Below are 18,777 nucleotides of genomic sequence, written 5' to 3' on the forward strand. Positions count from 1 at the left end.
AATTTAGTAAAATATATAGCAATTAATAAGATATATATATATATATATATGAGGAGAGATCCACTTACTCCCAGAATTCTAGACAATGGTTTAAATTAGTGAGTTTATCTTAACCATTAGATATTCATAAAATTGATAGCTAGGATATGGAGTAACTTTAAAAAACTTATGTTTGAAGTAAGTGGATCTTCACTCTATATATATATATATAACTTTAAAATCTAGAAGTACTAAATATATAATAGTACCATATATAACAATTTATGGTATATAATATTTTCAAATTCAATACCACGAAAGTTAGAATATATGTTCCAAATTATAAAGATATCGGAAAAGTAGCACATATATAACATTTTTTTAGTAAGTAATAACATCTATAATACTATAATTCACACAAAATTGGTAAGTTAACCCATAAAATTGAATTAAGAGTACAAAATTATTCTTTAGTGCCTATTCTTTAACATGTGGTTTGATTTAGTTCGAATGAGTCCTAAATTTTGTGGTTTGGTTCAGTTTAGTCTCAATGGTTTTTTTGGTTTAAACCACAACTGTTTATAACTCTAACGGGAAGAAATGTGATTAATGTCATGTTTGGCTTAGAAAAATGACAGGGGAAATAACTATTTTTTTCCATTACCAACTATGTTTCTTTTAAGGAATTAATTCATTTCGGGTGCGTGATCGAATATTTGATCTATCATGACGATTCAGTGGGGTCTTACATCACTAGACCAAAACATCATTAGTGAAGAAAAAATAAGTATGATAGTAAAGTATTAAGCAAAAAAAATTAATCATGAATGATTTACCCATATTTGCATTTCATGTAACAGTAGTCTTAAGACTCACTTTAATCTTCACTCATTCTTATCCTCCTTCATTTCTATTTACTAGCGTATTAACGTTTCATATCAAAACCAATTGGTAATGAAAGAAATAACTTAACATGTATTTATATCATTTCCGAGACAATGTAAGACTTACTATTCAACATGCATCGTCCACACAAGTCTGCTAGACCAAGCGAATGATTACCTTTGACAAATGATTTAAATTGCAGACCGCATCACGTGATACGACCACAACATTATGGTTGTGGTGGTCCTCACAACCGCATTATACCGCAATTTGTGGCGTGACAGTGAATCATAATGATGCAGTCGTATTGGGCTGCATCGCGGCCATATGGGGTTGTAGCGCAACCACATGAGACTGCATTTGAACCGCATCAGGTCGTATCGAATTCAAAAATATTTTTTTTAATCACAAAATAATTCAGAACTCCGCAATTTGCATCGCAACAGTCACAATCGCAATAACCGCAACCACCACTGCAATTTAAAAGACTATGACTTTGAACTAAGACTAAATGACATCTTTTGGTCCATTGCAAATGAAAAGAAGTTCGACTCTGACTCTAATATCATGTTAAGGTTCTATCTCAAAACAATTAACAATCAGAGGAGTAATTCAACATATGTTTAAACCATTTTCAATACAATGAGGTTGGCCACATGAGACTTCTCAGCATATTACACCTCATTTCGAAAGCTTTTTCCCTCAAACTATGAAGTTACACAAATCATATGTTTGATGAAAGGAATGTTTTCGTGTTGATTCTTATATTTGATAGAATATTTAGAAAAATGTCAAAACTAATAATTACTCACATTTAGTCCAAGAAATAAATAATGCGTTTAATTGATAGTACCATTAGTTTAATGGAGTTTTAGATCAAATGATATATTAGGGAAATGATATTTTTAATGTTAATAAGTCTAAGAACAATGTTTAAGAAAGAGAAAATAAAAAAAATCATAAATAAACGTTTAGTTTTTCATGTTCAACTTAGTTTTCGCTAACTTAATCCTATTTTTATGCTCACCTCTTTTACTTATTGAAATTAAATGCATCTATTATTAACTATATAAGGAAAAAAACTCCTCCTAAATATGTGTCAACAACTAGGCAAATTTTCCACGGCTCAAACAGCTCCACAATCATACAATATATTATTTCACATTCTATCATTTTCTCATCAAATAAGATAGCATCGTCCTTTGTAGCGATTAAGGTTGGTAAGCTCGTCGGTCCACACAGTCGTCCAGGTACCATTAGAAGATTCAACATCTATCGCGACACCTACTTCTTCAGGCGGAACTCCAAGTTGAGGAGTTACTCGGAATGCTGCTAAGATATTAGTATCTTTGGTTTTATAGTTAGGAATATAATAAGTCAATTTATAATCTTTAACATTGGCTTTGAACCCAACACTCCATTTAAAATTTAATAAAAAAGAATTCACTTTCCCCAAAAAAATCTCGCCCTAACGTATTGTTTCTTGGGCAAAGTGACTCATAATTTATTATTATTAAATACACATTATTTGTTTTCAAATTTAATCATTTTTCGCATTGTTTATTTCTCTCTCCCATTTCATTTCAGATCTTCTCCACCTCTCCCATTTCATTTTAAATCTTCTTCATCTCTTTCATTTTGTTTCATATATTCCTCTCCATCTCTACAAGAAGGTAAACTACTAGTTCAAACTTTTTTTTTCGTTTGAAAGAGTAGATGTTTATTCTTAAATTGTTTGATATTTTTTATGTACTTTTATAACATCTTCGGCTAAAAGCTGGCATTTTACCACTTGCATGTACTTTTCTAGCATCTTTGTTTTTGTTTCGAACGACTTGCATATGTCAAGGGTTTGAAGTTTGTTCATTTTTTGTTTGTATATTGCTTCAATGGTTTGATCTTCATTTACAACTATAATTATACCATTGATCTATAAAGATTGCATTTTTTGTCATGTGTTAGAACAAAGTTTTATTTTTTTATTATTATACTATCGAATATCATAAGAACGGTTTCGTTCATTCAACTTTTGTTACTTTTTCTCTATAAATTGCTTCAATGTTTTGATGGTTATTTACTATTAAAAATATGTTAAATTTTTGGTACTTTTTTCTCTGTATATTTTGCTACCTATTTGTTCAACTTTTGTTATCCTTCACATGTAAAGTTTGCATTTTTTCACATTTGTGTTATAAACACCTTATCACTGAACATTTGCAGTTTGATTCTCCCTTGAAGCAAATTTTTTTCTCTTTATGCATATCTTATTTTGTTTATACATTTTTTTGTTTAAATGAATCATTATTTTCATTTTTTGTGTTACATGTTTAAGAAACACATGTATCCTCCTCTGAAATAAGCTAAACATCATTATTAGTTATTGATACCTTCGTTTTTGGCTTCATGATTAGCTATTTACTCACTTAGTGAGTTTTGTATTTTATTTTTTCTCTTCCATGATTTTTAATATATATGTTGTTTAATGAATTCATTCTAATTGTTGATTAAACTGTCCTGACTCTATATGTATCTCATGAAATAAAATTTCTGAAACCCAATTTTGATGTGACTTTTTTCTACTTAATTTATGTTATTGTTGCTACTAGATGCGGTTGAACCTAGAAGTTGAGTTGTTCATTCATGTCATATGGGTTTGTGGTTTAAAGAAAGTTGTTTCTATTCTCTAAAATCTTGGAAAAACTTTTTGTCATTGACATTGAAAATCAGAAGCAACAAGATTTGATATTCATGTTTACTATTTAAAATTACTACTACAATGAGTGTTTGAAAGTTAAAGTTGATGTTGCTTTCGGGCATGACCACCCCATTGCTATTATTGCCATAAATTTTTAATTTTAAGAATATCAAGAATATCTACATACTTAAATCGTTTTAACCTTCAAAATAAATAATTCATTATTATCATTAGAAACCCGAAAGAAAATATGTGTAGACACGATGAAATGAAATTGAGAGGAGGAATCACAAGTGCAATTTAAATGTGAAAAATAAATGGACAATAACTCAATTTGATTCTAAGAAATTTGCAAGTGATGGTTAATACATCGTTTAAGATTTGAAACAAAAAATGGATTATTTTGTGTATTTTTCTCACTTAAATGTGTAAATATATTGCTTGCATTTTTTCTTTGCAATTTAAGATCCCCTCCATTAACCATTATACCATCAAATTTGAGCAGCTGATCATTAATAACTCAATAAGGTCAATCAAATCTATTTCTACAACCTTCCCACCTCTACTAATTATTGATTCAAGTGTAAACACCTAACCAATTCCAAATCACAAATAATATATTATCATTCAATTAACTATTCGACCAATTAATATTTTTATTATCCAATATTATGATCTCACTTTTGATAATAAAACCTTAATATAATCCCTTCACATTCGCTTATGTAGATATTTAATTTAAATTGAAAAAACTATATAGTTTAATCTATCTATATTATTTAATGTTTACTATTACTCTAAGAATTACCATACTTTTTACCCCTTCAAAGCTTTGTGATATTTTTGTACTGAATTTTAATATCACAGTTCAGATTCTTTGCATTTTAATTTTTCCCTATCATAATTAAAAAAATCAAATTTAGAAGTTTCTATAAATTTTAAATATATTTTTAATAAAAAAGACTCATATAATGTCACAATTTGATTTCTCTATTTTCATTAAAAAAATTAAATTCGAAAATGAAAAAATCATTTCATTTCCTTCAACTTTTAAAATATTTATTTTCAAAAAAATCTCATAGTATCATGTTTCGGTTTCCTATTTTCATTAGAAAATTCAAATTTGAAATTCTCATTTATTTTCGTTATGTGCTTGAATAGGAAAATACACAGGTAACACGTGTGTCCTTAAAAATGTGAATGTAGTAGTAACATTTGTGTTTTAACAATGCGAATGCACGGATAACATGTGTTTCCTTAACAATGCGAATTTATGGGTAACATGTGAGTTTTTAACCATAGGAATGTGTATGTCACATGTATATTCTTAACAATATAAATACACAGATTACATGTGTATTTTTAATCATGTGAATACACGAGTAGTAACATGTACGTTTTCAATCATATGAATACACATGTAATATGTATTCTTAATCATGCGATAAAAAAATACCGTCTCGTGCGAATGCACGTACAATTGCTTGTGTTATGTATAAAACTTTATCCTAATCTTCACAAGATTAAATTAGTCTTATATCTATATTTTAAGATATTCTATATAAAGAATCAAATAAAACTGCAAGTCTAGATAAATAATTCGATCTAAATGTAAAACCTTTTACGTTAATGCTGCGTACTCTTTCAAATAATAATACCAAAATAACAACTGCTTGATACACACAAGCGTTTGTATAAATCTCTCATTATTTTTTAGTGATAAAAAATGAAATTAAAAAACTGTTATAAATTAATGTCAACCATATATTGCAGACATAAACAAAAAATGAAAGTCGATACACACAAGATTTCGTTCATAAATAAAGTGAATAAGTGTAATATCTATGTTGTCAGTGTAAATATTTATATAAAGTTGGTACATTAATTACTATTCAATTTGTATTGTTTTTTGAAAAGTCAATAATAATTAAATATAAATAGTAAATGATGAAATAAAAGTGTATAAAATTATACACTGTCAATACATACATTATTTTTTTATAGAATAGTTTTTTTAGGTGCTATTTTGTATGAAGTTAAATAAATTTTTTTTGTTAAGCCCCCATATTCTTGATCCTAAATCTTATCTTAAATAAAACATGTCACGTTAATTCAATTTATTACTATTATTGTTGTTTTTCATAATTATGGTTGGGCGGGACACATATTACTAGTCCTTATTCAATTGTCCTATAGTGAATGAGAGGGCCTTCTCTATGCAACCAATATTTTACCACGCTTCTTTGATCCTTGAGCAATGATTTCTCTCTATGCATCCAATGTCCTCTTCCTGACACCGTTGTCATCATCAATAGCCTTCTCTTTTGTAACAATGTTGGTTATTTTGGCATTGTACTTGGGGGGAGTTTTCAAGTTCATGTAACATATTTATGATGTCAAACACGAGGTGCTCAACAAGTATGCGCGAAAATTCAAACCGTGACCACTATGCAGAGCACATTAATGTGCTGAGCAGTAGGTGGCATTGGATAAGCCGACACAACCCAACCATGGCGGTGCAACATCACTGATATCTTGAACTTATCGTGTCCGCTTCTGTCCTGGAGGGGAAATGATATCACAAGATCATCATTGTTCTTTGAAAGTATGTTAAAACAAAGATGTAAAATGCCTACTTTTTACAGTGCTTTTGAAGCGCTATTAAATCTAACCCAACATTCTAATGTTTTTTTAAAGCAGTAGGTGCCATTGCACCTAGATTTATTCAAGACAGCCAAATAGAAAGAGAGTCATTACATATGTCTGAATCTATAATTCGGCAATGAAAGTCTATTCCTAAGGGAATCATCTTTGATAAAATTAGGAGTATTATCCGACCAGAAACCCCTCCTAGACATGACAAGGTTGCAAGCTTGTCAGCACACACATTGCCTTCTCTGTAGATATGAGAAATTTCAAGGTTCAAAGATTGAATAAGAAGGAGACATTGACTCCACTTCCTAATGAACTTCCAAGGGGGAGTAAACTTTCCATTGAAAATATCCACTACTATAGCCGAGTCACATTCCAACCATATGCCTTTCCATCCTTTGGAAACAACAATCTCAATAGAAATAATAGCAGAAAGCAACTCTGCATATAGAGAATCATGAATACCATAGTAAGCTGCAAAACAACCCTTAATTGCACCCTCATTATCCCTGAAAATACCACCCCCACCAGCATGCCCCAATGATCCGTGAGCTACATCATCAGTATTAATTTTTGTCCATCCCACTGAAGGGGATAGCCAAATTACTTCCACTATTGCAGGAGCTTTTGTATGATTTATGTCCACCTTGAACATCTTAAAGAAGATTAGCTCCTACAAGGAAGGGTTAGAACAAAGCTTGGTAGTGTTACCAGATAAAGAGGTGTCTATTGTGATTCTAGATATAGCCTTTAAGGTAGAAGTTTTAGCACCATCAAATCTTGCCCTATTCCTGCAGTATCAGATTGCAGAAATTGTGTTTATGATTGCCGCAACAACCACCTCTTTAACTTGAGGGCTCCAGGACTTAAAGCACACTTGTAAGATTGAAGCAATGGAGCTTGTATTGATATAGGTATTGAGCGTGCAAATCAGTCAATTCCAAAGCGTGACAACAAAAGGGCACTTCAAGAATAAATGGTATGAGGTTTCCTGAGATGCCAAACACATTGTGCATATAGAAACTACAGGCAGACCTCGCCTTTGTAAGTTCTCATATGTGGGCATCCTGTTCTTATGAAGCCTCCAAAATGTGAAAGATTTGGATGGGGGTATGCAATTAGACCAGACAGTTTTGCACCATTGAGGCTGGGTAGTAGGAACTTTCATAGATAAGAGACCATCATTGGTATTTTTACAGACTAGCTTGTCCTGCATGTTAGAATAAGAGATATTAATTTTGGCAATGCAGTCCACAATTTGAGGATGAAAAACAAACATCCAAATAGGAATAATCCACTTGAAATCTAGGATAAAGTCAGCCACATTAGCTGATAGAGAAGCTTTAATTGAGGCAGGAATGTCCAAAGAGTCCACCAAGGGGATGCCAAGCCAATTGTCCCTCCAATAATTGATAAGACTACCATTTCCAATTAGCCATACTGAGTTCTCAATTACAGTAAGCCAGTTTGTTTTAATGCCTGGCCATATAGAGGATTTGACATAAGTTGATATAGGCTTGCTATGCTTAAGGAACCTTTTCCTATAAAAGATAGTCCAATCTTGAGATGAGGATAACATGTCCCAAGATAACTTAAACAAAGCAACTTGGTTAGTTGCAGCCAATGACCTAAGCCCCAAACCCCCTTCATTAGTAGGCACACAAAGTTGATTCCAAGCCACAATGATCGATTTTCTAACTTTTATGTCTCATGACCAAATAAAATTTATGATGCATTTGTCCATATATTTCAGCAGTAGGCCAAGAATAGACATGGAAACTATAAAGCATCATGCTATGGATTATGGTCTTTACTAATTCAACTCTACCCATTATGGATAGGGAGGATCCTTTCCACTTAGTAAGCTTGTTTACTATTCTGTCAGCATTGGATTGTAGATGTATGCATCCTGGTTTCCCTTTGAACAAAGGCACTCCCAAATAAGAGAATGGGAGACAACCAGCCGAAAATCCAAGCCAAGATGTAAGGTTCAGAATTTTCCTAGTAGAGTTTGTGGAAGTGTAAAATTTACACTTGTTCTGGTTGATAACTTAGCCAGAGGCATGCACATAATCCTTGATCAACTCTTTAAGGGCCATCAACTCTCTTTTGGTCCCTTTACAAAATATCAAAATATCATCTTCATATAGCACATAGCTAGTGTTTGCAGCCTCCTAGGACCAGATATTGTACTCATTTTCTCTTCACCAAGCAGTTTGGATATTCCTCTGCTTAGAACATCTTCAGCAATACAAAATAGAAGAGGAGAAAGTGGATCACCTTGCCTCACACCTCTACAACAGCTAAAAAAACCCACAGACTAACCATTAACCTGTATGGTTAGCAGAAATCAAGATAACTTTAATCCACTTTTTGAACTTATTATTAAATCCAAAAGCTGATAGAGTGTCTAGAAAGAATTTCCAATCCAAAGTGTCAAAAGCTTTTTTTATATCAAGTTTAATAGCCAAGTTTCCTCCAAACACTTTATGGTCCAACAGATTGACAACTTTAGAGGCTATGCAAAGACAATCATGGATGTGTGTGTCTTTAATAAAACCTCTCTGATTTGTGGATATGATCTTATTGATGACTTTGAATTGGAAATTGGCCAAGGCAATTAACCTGATGTCTTCAATTCTGTCTGCACCAGGGGACTTGGGGATTATCACCACTGAGTTTGAATTTAGATTTGGCAACAACCAATCCTTCATGAAGAATTGAGAGACCGATTTACAAACATCATTCCCAACAGTTTCCTAGAAAGTCTGATTAAAGCAGCCTCCAAACCCATCATGCCTAGGGGCCCCATCCCCATTCCTAGCAAACATAGCAACTTTAATTTCATCAGTTGTAGGGGCAAGAGTAAGCATTATATTGTCTTCCATAGACACTAAATTTGGCACCACATATTGAATAAGATTGTTTGGGGTGCTGTTATTAGGACAAGCATACAGATCAGAGTAATAGGATAGGATATGGTTGACAATATCTTGAGGCTCAATGAGGATACTGTCACCATATTTTAATAGAGACATGGATTTGGTTGTTTGTCTAATTTTTGTTACCTTGTGGAAAAAGCTAGTGTTTCTATCCCCACTTTTATGCCATCTAAGTCTAGACTTCTCCATCCGAAAAATATCTTCCACTGATAAGGCACTTAGAAGCTCCTTTTGGGCTAATTCCTCCTGGTCAAGAAGATGTTGGAGTTGCCCCAAGTCCTTTTGATTTTTCTGAGCCGAATCCACCAAAGCCAAAGCATTTTTAACCTGATCATGAATATTTCCAAAGACAATTTTATTCCATGCTCTCAACTCTTTCTTGAGGATCTTTAATTTTTTGGACAAGAAAAACATGGGACAACCCATCACATCCGAGTTCCAAGCCTCTTCCACAACTCTTTTACAATCATCATGTTGGATCCACATTTTGTGGAATGTGAAAGGCACCATCATACTAGCTGAGTCTGTGGAGCAACAGAGCAGTAAAGGATGATGATCAGAGCAACTTCTTGGTAAAGTACAGCAGGAAGTGTGAGTCCACATAGAAAGCTAATGATCATTGCAAGTGCTTCTGTCTAGCCTTTTTTCAGTATGAGCAACCCCTCTTCTTCTATTAGTCCAAGTAAACTCGACACCTCTTGTTAATATGTCCGTTAAATCAACATTCTCAGAGAATGATTTGAACTCATCACAGGGTAATCTAGATGGGAGAGTAGAACCTTTACATTCGTTGGCTCCTAGAACCACATTGAAGTCACCCATACAACACCAAGAGCCAGGATGATTGTTCATCAAGGTTAATATTTCAGTCCATAATTGACGTCTATGCAGGTAATGAGTGTGAGCATAAACTGCACAAAAGAAACAATTCTGGTTGTCCAGAGCAAGGGAGATGGACATTTGTTGATATGAAGATGCAATTACAGTAAGTTTCAAATGAGCTTTGCATAATCCCCAAAGGTTAGGCATCTGAGAGCCTCGATCATTTACCAAAAACAACTTCAAATTAAGCCTAGTCCAGAAAAGATGACTTATTCTATCAGCATGTATCATAGGTTCAGAGATGAAAATAAGATTCAGTTTATTATTTAAACATAGATTCTTCAGGACCAATCTAGTATTTTTATTACCTAAGCCTCTACAATTCTAGTAGAGCACTATAATTAGGAAGATTGGGAATAACCACCCTTTCGAGTGTAATGGATCCTTTAATTGGTACTTTTTTCTTCATCTTTTTCTTTTGAGCCTTAGTTAGAACCTTAGAAAAGGTGGTTTCTTCTTCTATTTCATTCTTAGCTTCATCTCCCTAGAATCTCCCCACTATTTTGGAGTCTCTGGCAGTAGTAGAATTCTCCATTTTATCAGGAGCTTGCACTTCCAAGTTGTCCTGTAGTTGTTCTCTTTGTTCCACAATCTCTAAAGTGTTTTACACTTCAGTGTTAGTGCATTCTTCCTCAAAGTAGAGCTCTTTCCTATCATCTTTGTTTGTAATCTCCCATTCTGAAGTAAGAGCCACCTTCTCAAGCCCTTCCAAATTTATTCCCTCCCTGTTGTCAATCTCCAGGTTAATGATGAAATCATTCTCTTCAACCTACAAAGGTGACTTTCTAACATGAGCCTTTGTTGCATCTGATTTCTGAGGTTCCATCCCTACCTCTTTTTTGGCCAACGGTTGGACAACATTGTTCCCAACCCCTTGTTTTTTGCGACAATTAGAGGCAAGATGTCCAATAGAGTTGCATCGAAGACAAAAATCTGGGAGGTTTTCATATTCAACCGAAACAAAGAAGGAAAATCCTTCTCGTTCCACTAAAATCTAGTTGGGCAGGGAGGCTTTCAGATCTATATCCACCATAACTCTTGCAAAGTGACCAAATGATCTATTGGCAGTTCCATCATCCAACGAGATGGGAGTCCCAATGCCCCCCGCTATAGAGAAAATTATTCTTGCACTCCAATACTCTTGAGGGAGACCCAAGACTTTTACCAAACATTGGGAATGATTGACTTTTTGGAGGCTTGGATTGAAGTTTAGGGTCCAGAGAAAGAGCCTTAAAAATCCAGGTTTAAGACTCCAAGAACCTACTACACAAACACTTCTCATGTCTTCCACCGAGGAAAAAGAGAAATCGTAAAAACCTTTACCCAATGATACCATACTCTATTTACCCACCATAATCCAAAGAGATGTAAGTTTAGATTTGAGATCATTGAACTTCATGGGGTTATCCCCCTTTGAGAGAATGAGCCTCCCATGAAGATGCGTTTTGCACCTTTGCAAGCCAACCTGGTAATCTTCCTCCGGGATTTTTACCGCAATGAAAAATAGAAATGTCACAAGTATTTTTGAGAGCTTGTGAAAAAGACTTTTTCTTTTGCATCAGTTCCAAATTTTTCGGAGAAGAAGAAATTACATTAAGTAGAGAATCAGTTATGTTACCTAAGAAACTCTGTGGAATGATTGGATTATTGATGGTCATGATTGTTGCAAAAAAGATCCCAGATCTTTGGAATCAAACCCTAGCAGAGGTCCCTCATTTTGAATCTCTCGGTTAATCTCATCTCAAAAGCTGACTCAACCCAACATTCTAATGTGCTTACATAAACAGTGTCTGAGGTGCTGTCATTGAATGACAACTTTAACATTATTGTTTTGCAATTCTAACGTCTTATAGCACCATAACATTTCCATTATACCTTGGTATCCCTAGTATAAGTATACTAGAACATAGGATAAGCATCGATGTTTATAAAAGTTGTCTTAAGGAAAAATATTTGAGATTTATTGAAAATTTTGATATGGCAAAGTTTCCCTTGGACTCATTAGATAGTAAGAAAATTTTCTAGTTTCATTTGACATGTTGGTTATTGAGGTAAAATGTGATTAGACATAAAGTTTAAAGAATCTCATATAACATGGGTTGTTTGTTATTATACAATAATGTGCCTATGATGCATAATGGAGGTTGTAATTATCAAAACAAAATTTCAATTCCTCAATTTCTATATAATAATAAGCCCATCTCTTCGCTAAGGCGAACGAGTTGATAATATTTAACAATAATCAAACTCGAATCTAGAATCACTATGTCATAATAACAAAACAATGACGTTTAGAATTTTCATTCAACAACGCCTTTCGAATGCTGTCTATGTGAGCGCAGTAGTATATAGGGTTAGATTCAACAACGCTTTTGAAGCGTTGTAGAAAGTAAACATTTAACCGTGCTCACTGAAGTGAACATTGTTAAATGTTCACTTTTTAAATAAGGCAAAATCTCTCTCAGAATTATATCAAACACATAACAAGCATGCCCAATTCCACCATATTTACAAGAGATTTGACAATAGAAACATCCTTCTAAAAACCCAATTCATAAACTATTGCATGAACTTGTCTCCCTTAGTTCAAATCCATTAACCCAGAAGATCATATGCAGTAATGAAATAGACAAATATGATGAAGATGTAGAGGACAAATCCATGAATTTCTTCTCTCCCATAACTGAAGAAATAAGAGGACAAAAATGTATATATAGTTCAGATTCAATATAATAAAAAATTGACATAAAAAATACGGATGAAAAAATAATAGTCAAATACAATAATACAGACTGAAAGTGCAAAGTGTCAAGATAGCACTTAGCTTGCCTATGTTTTGATGAAGACAAAGGAATTAGTGAAAGCTTAAAGATAACTCAACAAATCAACATGCCAAAGATTCAAGAGCTTCATGTCTAGACTAGAGTCTTATATATGTGTCTTAGTTTTTGAGTCTAGGTTAGGTAAACCTAGATGCAAATCTCATAAGTTCTAAAAACTATCATATCATTTGCATGAGACATGCCATCTAGATTATTATATGTTCATGCATTAATCATGCATGTTATTTGTGCATTTTAGGCATAACATAATGGTAAAACATGTATAGTTGATAAGCATAACATATAGGTAGTTTACCATTTAATATCTTAACTGAAAATATATTAGTTAATTGATTAAGTAAGGCTTTAATCGATTAACGAGAAAACAATTTTAATAGTTTCAACAGATAACAGAAAAACGGATTTCAGTTATTCTCAAAAAGCCTGTTAATCGATTAACATTCAACTTAATCAATTAACTGGATGTCTAACAACTTTTCTATATAAACTGTATTTTCAACATATTTCATATACGAATTAGATCATTCATTCATTCAGTTTAGAATTGCTAAGTTGCATATTTTCGTGTTCAATGTATGTCATATAGGCAGAGAGAGTTGCATGTGAGATTAGAGTGATTATTTCATTACGTTTTCTCCCTGAGACCCTTGTACCTTACACACTCACAAATATCTACCCTTGGATAACAATTTTTCCAAGTTAACTCTATTCCCCTTCTCACCACACCCTTGTGATGACAAGTATTACAACAAGATGAAGAATGAAATCAATGGTATGATTGCCTTTACAAGTATTTGACAATTGATATTACTTGCAATCATTTTGCTTACAATATAGTTAATAAATAATGCTCTAATATGTTTGAAAACTTTAGAAGTTAGCATTTGAAGCAATTTCAGAAAAATCTCAAAGTTTAAAATCAAAGTTGTAAGAGAGTACAAAATATTGTTTAACTAAGTTATGAAAATTTCGTGTGTTAATTGATATCTTGAATTGGATGTTTCAATGCCTTTAAATATCCTTCCAATAAGTCATGGTACCCTTCCATGATGGGATACGATTGGAATGAAACTCATTCACTTTGGACGAAAACTATTCATTCAGATTTGAAAATCTGGTTTCCAACAACTATGTGTAATCGATTACCATGATAGTGTAATCGATTACCAAAACTTGATGTCCAAAGTGGTAATCGATTAATTCAATCAATTAATCTGTTACTCAGTGTCAGTTATATTTTGTAACTATTTTCTTAGTCAGGTAATCTGTTACCAACTGTCATATAGTTCAACTAACATGTTACCCAAATCTAATAACCTGTTACTCAGGTCAAGTAACTTGTTACTTAGCATTTTGATATTTTTTCTAGACTTATCCATGTCTTTTAAAAATAGTTTTGAAATCTTTGAGCATTGCTACTAAATTTAGATTGAGCGTAGGGATAGAAGTAGATATTGAAGACTTAATCTGTAATTTCCTTGAAGCTTGAAACTTCTTTCTCTTCATAGTCTTCTTCATTTTTCTTATTTTTGCGGTATTGGTGTTAGAATACTCAAGTATAATAGTTATGATGATAGCATAGGCAAGGGTCCAAAATTACCTCTAAAGTCCCACATTTGTTTCATTACCATTAATGTCAAATTAATTGGCACATTATATTTAATAGCGTACATCAGTTGTGGTTCCATATCATTGAGTTGTGAATGATTTGAATTTTTTGGAACTATGATGAAACTCAGAAAGTAATGAACCAAATGGTCTTCTAAGTTTAAATTACCAACAAATAAAATGTTTCAGCTTCTAACAGAATCACTAACAGCCTTTGCTTACGCAATTCAATTTCCATTTTTGAATATCTACACATAGAGTAGTAAAATTAATTTTGTTATATCCTTCTAAGTCACACTGAATGTCTGATTCTACAATCGTCCCTATGTATGGCATATTACCGCAAATGGAACTTAAATTTCTAAAGTCTATGGCAATGTCTTTGCCTTTGACAAATGAGAAGGTTTTATTCTTCTTGAAGGTTAAATTGTAGTAAAATACCCTTACAAGTTCAGGATAATAGGCACAATGCATTTCACAAAACTCAAAAGAGTGTTTGATGCTTAAATAGGGTAGGGAAAATGAAATCATTTTTCTCGAAAGAGCTTAACATACTATAGTTAGGAGTAAAAATGGGTCTTCACAGAAAATGCTCGTTGAAGACTTTGCGTTGTTCCTCATTAGTAAGAAGTCGAGCCAAATCCAATATGTTGATCTCACCAGAGGTTGGTTGCCCTCCTTGAGTCACACTAGTGTATTGTTTCTTGGTTCTAGAGGATGAAGCCATGAAATTGAGTTTCTGAAAAAATCTAGGTTTTGGAGTTTTGGTGGTTTGGGGATTTCTAATTTAGGTCACTAAACACAAAAATGATGTTTGGAAAGTGTATAGAATTAAAAATGTGATATGAATTGACTAAAAAATCATTCAAAATAGTTGAGAATGGTGGTTTTTAGAAGTTGGGGGATTACCACGGTTCAGAGAGTGAAATGGAGAAGATGAAGTTTGAAAAAAATATATGAGATTTTGCATTAAATAGCATTGTGTGTAATCAAATCATCTGCTCTTAATCGATTAACTACTCAACTTAATCGATTACTTTGATAAGCTAAGAATCGATTATCTAAACACTTAATCAATTATCTGGTTCAGTTACAGTGTAAACATAATTCTTTCGATCATCCAAGATTACCAAGATTCAACCAAACTTACATGGAATTATACAGACAATTAAGAACAGTAAATGCACAATACAGATATGCAATTATCACAGAATAATATGCATGTCAAGTTACGTAAATCAAGTAATGCGGAAATGTAAAAAGATTAGGGAAAGGATAATAAGACTCGGCTTTTTATCCTGGTTCGTTTGTTGTCTACTGCAAACTACACCCAGACCTCGCCTTCTGATCTTGGGAGATTTTATCTTCACTATGGAATCTTCAATGTTTCTTACAGTTACATATGCACTTCAATGTGCAGATTTTACAATCTTCTACAAATCTAAGAACCCCTAAAAGATCTCACAAACACATAAATACAATGCGTGAGATGCATGTTTCTTTTTCACAGAGTTGACAATGAATGCTCAACGAGTATATTGTAAAGATTCCCCTTTTCATTTCTTCAAAGACCACTTAGAAAATCTTTCCTAAAGATATGAAAGTTTGAGCTTTAGATCTTCTCAATAAAGTCTAAAACTCTCTGTTTTCGAAAATATGTTCTAACCATCTAAATCAATATTTTCAATATGATCCATATTATTAACCAATATAAAAAACTTGGGTTTATATACTGTTCTATTTTTAACTGTAGTTAATCGATTATAAGGAACCTTAATCGATTAACGAGTTTTTTCAAAATAACAGAAAATAGAAACAATTACTAGTTTAATTGATTAACGAGTTTCTTACCAGCTTAATCAATTAGCACCCGACTTAATTGATTAACAAGTTCCCAAAACTTAATTGATTAATATGACTCCTAACCGATTAAATGGTTTTCTAAAATATATTTTTAATGACGAATGAACCTCCTACATGATTTGTAAAAGCATGATGCATGCCTTTGAATGATGTATGATTCAAAACTCTTTTTAAATGCATTCAAAGCATATTATCATGTATGTATGCATGTGCATGTAAATCATGTATGTATGCATTTAAGTCTCATTTTAGTTATGATAGATTTTAGCTTGTGAGACTTTCATTAGGGTTCATCCTAACCTAGACTCTTACTAAGCAAACATCTTAAGACCTAATAAAGATATAAAAATACTTAACCCCTAGATCTTCTTTTGAATGCTTTTCCTTGTATGTACTTGATTCTTGACTTTATCATTGATACTTGTTGTTTTTTTATTCTCCTCCTCTCAAGCTCGTCCTTCAACATTTATGCATGTTGTTAATCCTTTTCCTTTATCACTATTTTGTCTTCATCAACCTTTGTGTGTCCTTTGTCTTCATCAAAACATTATGTGATGCATGCTTGCCTCTTCAATCTTGCAATCGTGCATGCTTACATCTTCAATCTCCCCCTTTTTGATGATGACAAACACTTGTTGACATATGACATACACTAGTTAACAACTTGTTGGATTGAACAATTATTTGTTTTTCCTTGTCATCATCAAAAAGGGGGAGATTGAAAGTGCAAAGTGTCAAGACAACACTATTAGATTGCTTATGTTTTGATGAAGACAAGGATTTAGTGAAAACTTAAAGATAACTCAACAAATCAACATGCCAAAGACTCAAGAGCTTCATGTCTAGACTAGAGTCATACATAGAGTAATCATTAGTAGTCTTAGATATGTGTCTTAGTTATTGAGTCTAGGTTAGGTAAACCTAGATGCAAATCTCACAAGTCCTAAAAACAATCAGACATGTCATCTAGATTATTATATGTTCATGCATTAATCATACATGTTAATTGTGCATCTTAGGCATAACATAATGGTAAAACATGTATAGTTGATAAGCATAACATATAGGTAGTTTACCATCTAATCTCTTAGCTGAAAATATCCCAGTTAATCGATTAAGCACGACGTTAATCGATTAACGTGAAATCAGTTTTAATTAGTTTTACAGATAACTGAAAAACATAATCCAGTTATTCTCAACAGCCCGTTAATCGATTAAAAGGGCACTTAATCGATAAATTGGGCATTAAACAATTTTTTATATAAACTGTATTTTTACACCATGTTTCATACATTCATTCATTTTTAGAATTGCTAATTTGCATATTTTCGTGCTCATTGTATGTCATATAGGCAGAGAGAAATGCATGTGAGATAGTGAGAGATAATATCATGCTTAGGGATTAAAATGTCATCTAATTACATGTGATTAAATGTGATAATCATTCTATCTTTTCTTGCATGATTCTTGCATTTCTTTTGGAGATTTCACAGGGTATAAATTACAGGTTTTTGTATAATTCTGAACTTATGCATATTCTTGATAATTTATGAGATTTGTATAGGGCTTATAGTTGGTTTATAATTGTCATATTTGAGCCATATTGTGCTTTAAAATACTCTGTTTTTGTGATATGGAAAGTCGTCTCTTGGTGTCTTACCACCAACGTGATTGAGTGAGTCTTCACCAAGACTTAGAGGTCTTGAGTTTAGAATATACTATTGGCTGGGGCTAGATCGTAGGAAAGGTTTACCTAGGCGATTAGAGGTGTCAAACCAAGGTAGGGGTTCTAGGAATTCAAGAAGGGAGCATCTAAGGTCTTGTATTGGAAGTGTGTATATAATATACATTTGTTTCAGTTTTAATGAAGAAAATCTCCTGATATCGGAAGGGGAAGAGTTGATGTAGTTTTGCAGTGGACCACAAAACAAACCAGTATAAAATCATTGTTGCAGGCTGTTTCATACCCTTATCTCCTTACTTTTTCACGTTGTTTTAATTTCCTATTTTAACTGATATTTTGAATCTTGTAATTTTGCCATATAAAGATTAATTTTGTTCAAATATGTATGTTGTATCATTTTTATAATATTTGTGAGTGGCTGTGAAATCAAGCCATTCAACAATTGTCTGTTTTGTGTGATTTATTCGATTAAGTCAGTGCTTTAATCTACTAACAGGGTGTTTTTCAGAATAGGGCTTTGGTGCGAAAAGCGGTATTTGGGAACCGCGATACCTATTCAATCCACCCCTTCCAAGACCACTGCAATCAGAAAAGATATTTCTGGCATCAGACAACTACATGCAGAAGGTTTATATGAATATTGGGAGAGATTCAAGAGACTTTGTGCAAGCTGCCCTCATCATCAGATCTCTGAACAACTCCTCGTGCAATATTTTTATGAGGGTTTGAACAACATGGAGAGGA

The sequence above is a fragment of the Lupinus angustifolius genome, chromosome LG01 (assembly GCF_001865875.1).
Source record: "Lupinus angustifolius cultivar Tanjil chromosome LG01, LupAngTanjil_v1.0, whole genome shotgun sequence".
Lineage (NCBI taxonomy): Eukaryota > Viridiplantae > Streptophyta > Magnoliopsida > Fabales > Fabaceae > Lupinus > Lupinus angustifolius.